At 26.9% G+C, this 6,346-nt stretch overlaps 1 non-coding gene across 1 annotated transcript; it reads right to left on the reverse strand.

Moving 5' to 3' along the window:
- Positions 1-1,284: 1,284 nt before the first annotated feature.
- On the reverse strand, positions 1,285-1,356 carry TRNAG-UCC (transfer RNA glycine (anticodon UCC)). The gene has a single exon. It is a non-coding gene; the product is annotated as a tRNA-Gly (tRNA).
- Between the last annotated feature and the right edge of the window lie 4,990 nt (positions 1,357-6,346).

Raw genomic sequence — 6,346 nt, forward strand, 5'->3', positions numbered from 1 at the left:
AGGGAAACTCTTATGGAGAACAACGTATCATTTGCAGGATAAGGATAATTCACAAGTCATCAAGGAAGAATTTGATCTCTTAGACAAAAGAAGATGATTTGTAGCCTTCACTGGTGTTGTCATTAAGCAATTATCCATTGCCAAATAGAACAAAAAGGTTAAAGCCTGAAGTTTCCAACTCGATGATCTTGTATTGTATATAGTCGACATTGAAATAAAAAATGTCAGTGAAGAAAAGCTTGTTACTAATTGATAGGGACTATATTGGGCATGGGCTAGTACGAGCAAGGGAGCTTATACCTTTGAGGCCTTTCTTAGGGAACTCTTCCCAAGGACATGGAATGCTACCCATGCAGGATCAAAGTAGAAGAAGTTTACTGTGAGGAACCCTTAGCGGTGGTAAAAGGCGCATTAACTCAACAACCTTAGCAGCTCTCTTCATGGACACCTCTTAGGCTAAGTCTCCATCTCGACTAACAACATCTCCAAACAACTTCATCCCTAACATCGGCCTCCTAATGTTCGAAGAAACAATTTCTTGCAAAGTTTACTATCATCACACAAAGACTAAAAGATTTCACTTTCACAAATATTCAATTTGAGACATAATTATAAACTCGTCTTTCAAATGGTGTTAAATATTTTAATCACCACCTCTAAATTCCCTACGAAAGTCTCGTCATTAAGATATCATGGATAAAAAAACTTACTATTAAAAATTGAAAACATAAATGTGAAGAAAGATGGGATAGATGGATGATTTATGAAATACCTACGAAAAATAGTAAATGTTTGTCATTTTGTAAGTTAGTATCACATTAACTCATAAACTCACTTAAAGAATAAAAGTGAATTCATTAAAAAGTTTAACATCAAAAGAATATTAATGAAAAATAAAACATAAAAATTAATCTTCATTATTCTTGTAACTTTTTTAGCTGCAAATTATTTTTCAAACTTGTAAGTAATTTAAACATTTTTTATCAATAGATAATAAAGTTAACACATTCAATAGATTTTGTAATATGGCTAGCACATTTAGGATATGATTTTAAAAATAATATGAAATATAATTTAACACTAGCAACTGCTACATTTGAAATGAACAAAATCTTTTGTAATAATTTAATATTTTTATTGGAGTATTATAACATTAGTTTCTCTTGTTGATTATTTCTCTAAGTATCCTAAATTCTAAAATTTAATGATGAAAATATCAATTTCCGAATGTTCACCAAATTGAATGAAGCCTTGCCTTAGAAGTGATTCATAATAAAAAGTCATTGCGTTTGCCGGGAGTCGAACCCGGGTCTATTGCTTGGAAGGCAATTATCCTAACCGTTGGACTACAAACGCTGTTGAATGTATTTCCCAAGAAAATTTTACATGACGTTATATTATACGAAAATTTATGGCCAACTAATAGTGGGTCTTTGAGAACACTTTTATAGTGTGTGGCTCACGTCCATGCAATACCATTTTTATAGCTAGGGATGAGAAAGTTCAAATCCATGTAAAAAACAATGTGTTTGAATGTGTTTTTGTGAAAAATATTTGGATTTGTTTTTAAAATTACACTAAATTAAACTATATATATCATTTTATATTATTAATATGGTAAATTACAATAATTTATTATTTATTAGCTTTAACTTTTTAATAATTTATTAATTATTATTAAAATTTAATCTATTATTTTATTTTTTTATATAATTATAATTTGTATATTTGTAAAAAAACCAATTCTAATTAAATTACATTTAATTGAATAGAATCAATTTTTTAAATATCTATTCTAAACTAAGTTACATATATTTTTCTTTTAAAGTAAATGATTTTTTAAAAGTGTATTACATCAATTAGCATTTAACCAATTTAAAAAGTATTGTTTGTTGGTGGGGGACAAATGCTAAGAAATCTAATGAATTTACTTGGTTTCATAATTTTTTTATAAATAAATTGAATATTTTACGCGCATAATTGTAGAGATTAATTTTTCGATTAAGAATAGTATGATTGACCACCTTAATAAAATGAAAGTATTTTACGCTTTAATTAAATGTTATTTAGTTTACAGATTTTTTTCATTTTTAAAATTATTTTTTCTTTTAAATTTATAAATTTAGAAAATGTTTTAATTTATCATTTTCAAAAATGAAATTAGAGAAAATATATAAGGTTGAACAATTTTTTAAATATTATTTTATAACAAATATAGTTAATAAATAATGATTAAAAATAATGATGTTTATTTTATGCTTTTGAAAACTCTCAAGGAAATCAAAAAATTGGACTCGAGTGGTAAACAAGCTCATGCGGTTTTAGCTCATACAGAGACTTATTCAATTTTATGGAATAATTTTCTCGAGATCTAAAATTATGTATCTTAGATATATTAAACCCTTCGGAGAGTTTCAAGTAAATGTCACATCTATCATATTTAAATTAAGCCGTTTATGTGGTGCAAGGCTAATTAAATATAAAAAATTAACTAAATCTATTATAGGTGGATATGTTTCATAAAAATCAATCTTAAGTATTTTTGAAAATCATTTAGCAACAAATCAAGCTTTATATCTCACAATTTCACCATTCTTATTTTACTTTTTCGCAAAAACTCATTTATATTCAATTGTTTTCACACCTTGAGGTGTCCGGACTACAGTTCAAAAAGCGAGTCGATTGTAAAGTGAATTTAATTCTTCTTCCATTGGATCTGTTTATTTTGACCAATTCTCACTTTGTTTACAATCTTTGGTAGACTTTGATTCATGATCATCGTTATCATTTATCATTTTTTATCTTTTTGTTTCATATTTGAAGTACTTGATTAGTTCTTCTGTAACTTAAAAATAAACTATGTCAAAGCGCTCTTAGAATTTTCATATCCTCACTTGGGTCATCTTTAACTTTAATTTCTTTTATTGGTAGAAGACTTTTAACATTGGAATCAACTTTTCTATCATTTGCAATATTAGATTGTCCAATAGGAGAATCCACTTTGAGTGAAATATTAGCATATGATAATTTGTTTCATAAAATCTACAAATGAATTGATTATGAACTTGAAGAATCAAAATGATATAATAATATTTTATTTTAAATTGTGCGTTTGAACTTTTGGTTCATATTTTGAGTTGTTTATTCTTCCCTCCTAATATTGAGAAAATTAAAAATTTGCCTATTGGGTTTCAAACAAGCATTCAATTATTGGACCAAGATAAAACTTCAAATATGAGATTCATATAAAATGCATTTTTCAACATTCTTTCAAAAATCATCTTAGCGTACTATATTGGAGCAATTGAATTATACACAACACATCCAAAAATAATTTATAAGTTAAGGGGGGAATTATCATATATAAACTTGTTGGCTTAATGTAAATAAATATTTTAATATTCATACTTTGTATGTTTTAAATATCTAATTTAGAATTTATCATCTCACAAGTATAAGTCATACCATTAACTTTAGACGTATATGCTACAAAATATTCAATATCAATTTTAATAATATATGTGATATTTATTAAGAAAGTTACGGAAAAAAATTATAAATTGAGATCTTAGTTTGAGAAAACAACTACACAAACTTTTGGTTGTGAGTAGACAATAAACATTTACATGATATTTTAATGGATGCAATAAGATTCCAACCAAGACGGCTTTGGCGAGACGTCATATTTTGACGGATTCTAATCTTTTGATTTGCTCTCTTTGTGGGGTTGAGGAGGAAGACACGAATCATCTTTTTGGTACTTGTCCCGTCACTTTAGTTTGGTGGAGTGAGTTTTGTGTATGGCTTCGACTCGATTTATCATCTTTTTCGGGTAATTTTTTTCATCGTTTTCTAGCTTTGGATTTACAGTAGAAACTCCTTAAATTAATAATGTCAGGACCGGAGAAATTTATTAATTTAGAGAGTTATTAATTTATCGATAAATTAATAATTATTAATTTAAAGAGTTTTTAAGCAATTATACTGTACGTACCAAACAAAAAGGAAAATTAGTCTAAGCCTCTTAGAATTACGTTGCAACGAACCTTGGGAGTCAACGTAAATTAGTAACTACTGTGTCCATATGCATTGGAAATCAATAATGACTTTTGAAGTATAGTAAATGTAAACAAGAGGAACAAATGTGTTCAATGTATTCTTAAAGGAAAACAGACAACTATTGAATCATATTTCAATAGTGTAATATATTTCTTTCAGTTTCTATGAATTATTAATTTATGATTTTCTTGGGACCGTAAATTATAAAGGGATCTCCCGAAAAATTATTATCTTATTATTTTATCGAGTTTTTCAATTTTTTACATTGGCCCACGTCGGGACCGGACGAATTTATTATTTTAGAGAGTTTATTAATTTACCGAGTATTAATATAAAGAGTTTCTACTGTAGCTTGTAAGTCTAGATTTGTGGTAGATACTTCTTGGCTATTTGGGTTGGCTTTTTGTTGGGGTATTTGGTGTTGTAGGAATGAGGTTCTTTTTCATGGCGGTAATATTCTTAATTTTGATAATATTGGGATGATTAAATATGTTGCTTGGGAATGACTTCTTTCTTGTTATAAGGTAGGGAATACTATTGTTTGGTCGGATTGGTGTGTGAATCCGGCTACGTGTATCGGGCTTCCGTAGGTGGTGTTTTCATTTCCTTGTAGATGGCTTGTCCTTTTTCATTTTGTAATCATGGGTTAACACCCCTTGTACTTATTAATTCCATTTTGCTTATTAAAAAAAAAATGAAAAACTCAATTTCTCAAAATTTTAAATTTCTTTAGAAACTTACAAAATTTATTGGATTAAAAAACTTCTGATTCCTCAGTATTAGTTTTTGCATCATAATACATATTCATGATTTTTTTTTTAGTTGAGAAAACAATTTCACAAATTTTTAGTTGTTAGTAGACAAATTTCACAAATATCTAGTTGTTAGCAGACAAATTTCACAAACTAAATTGAAGAATAAAAGATCAATAGTACCTTAGATAGCTATAACTTCAATTTTTGTCATTTTCAAATTTGGTAGTTTGGTAGAGTTTTGTGTTGATAATATGTTATAAAATTAATAACAAACAATATAATAGAAAAGTAGAAATGAAGGAGATAAAGATAAATGAGAAATATTATCGTATTACTCTCATTATCAGTGTCGTTTTTAAATATAATATAAATATAATATAAGTTATATTTACATGACATATAATAATAGAAAATCAATATAAAATTTTCTGATTAATGGAAATACATAATAATAGATTATTCAACAAAACAAATCTCTCTATTGATAATTTTTTACATTTTGATATGTATTTCTATCAAAATAAATATATATTTTTTCAAAATGGAGGAAATTCTAATTTTAATTATTTTTTCTTAAAAAAAAATGTACTAAATTCTTCCAAAAAAATTAATATTTTTAAATAAATATTTTGTAAACAAAATATATATGTTCCTCGATCAAGAGAGCTCTATAAGAAGATTTATTGAATTTTTTTGGTAGAAAATTTATTGTTTTTTTTTCCAAAGGAAATAGATTTATTGTTGCCACTTGCCACCGACTAATTTCCAGGCATTATTATGTGATTCACAATAAACAAAGATCTATTTTGTTTTGTCACTAAAAAACAAAGATCTGAGCAACTGCCAATATAGGAAAATAAATTAATAATAAGCATAATTAAAAACTTTAGTATTGATCACATGATATTTATTTTTTCGGGCAACTTTTCTTCTGCAAGCGTGACCCCAAGCTTATAAATTAAATGCGCGTGACAAGATATAGTGTTATTTAGTCTACTTTAAGTACAATACTATAATTGGAAAGAAAAAAAAAATTGTCTAAGAGCATTAGTAAAAAAAAGTTAAATATAGTAATATTACAAGTTATTTTAATTAGAATTTAATTTAATTTTCTTTAATGGGCTGGAGGGTCTAAGCCCATAATAAAAAAAGACAACTACAAAATAATATCTCTAAGCTCTGTTTGCGAGTTTGGAGGGGAGAGGAGGAGAAGACTTCCGAAAAATATTTTTTTTTAAAAAATATAAGAAAATATTTGACATTTTTTGATAAAATGATTTTGTTTAGAATGATAAAAGAGTCATTATCATTACTAAATTTTTAATTTTCAGAATACTATAACAACCTAAAAGATATTTGGAAAATTTATATAAGCCCTCCAAAACCCCTCATTCAATACAATTTTTGAGTTCCCCTATTTTATGGGGTTTTTGGTGTTATAAATAAAATCAAACCCTCCAAAACCCTCATATTCAAAATCCTTCTATTCTTTTCATCTAATCCTTCCTATTTTCCAAAGCTCTCCCCTCCCT

The sequence above is a fragment of the Vicia villosa genome, unplaced genomic scaffold, assembly GCF_029867415.1.
Source record: "Vicia villosa cultivar HV-30 ecotype Madison, WI unplaced genomic scaffold, Vvil1.0 ctg.000364F_1_1, whole genome shotgun sequence".
NCBI classification, from domain to species: domain Eukaryota; kingdom Viridiplantae; phylum Streptophyta; class Magnoliopsida; order Fabales; family Fabaceae; genus Vicia; species Vicia villosa.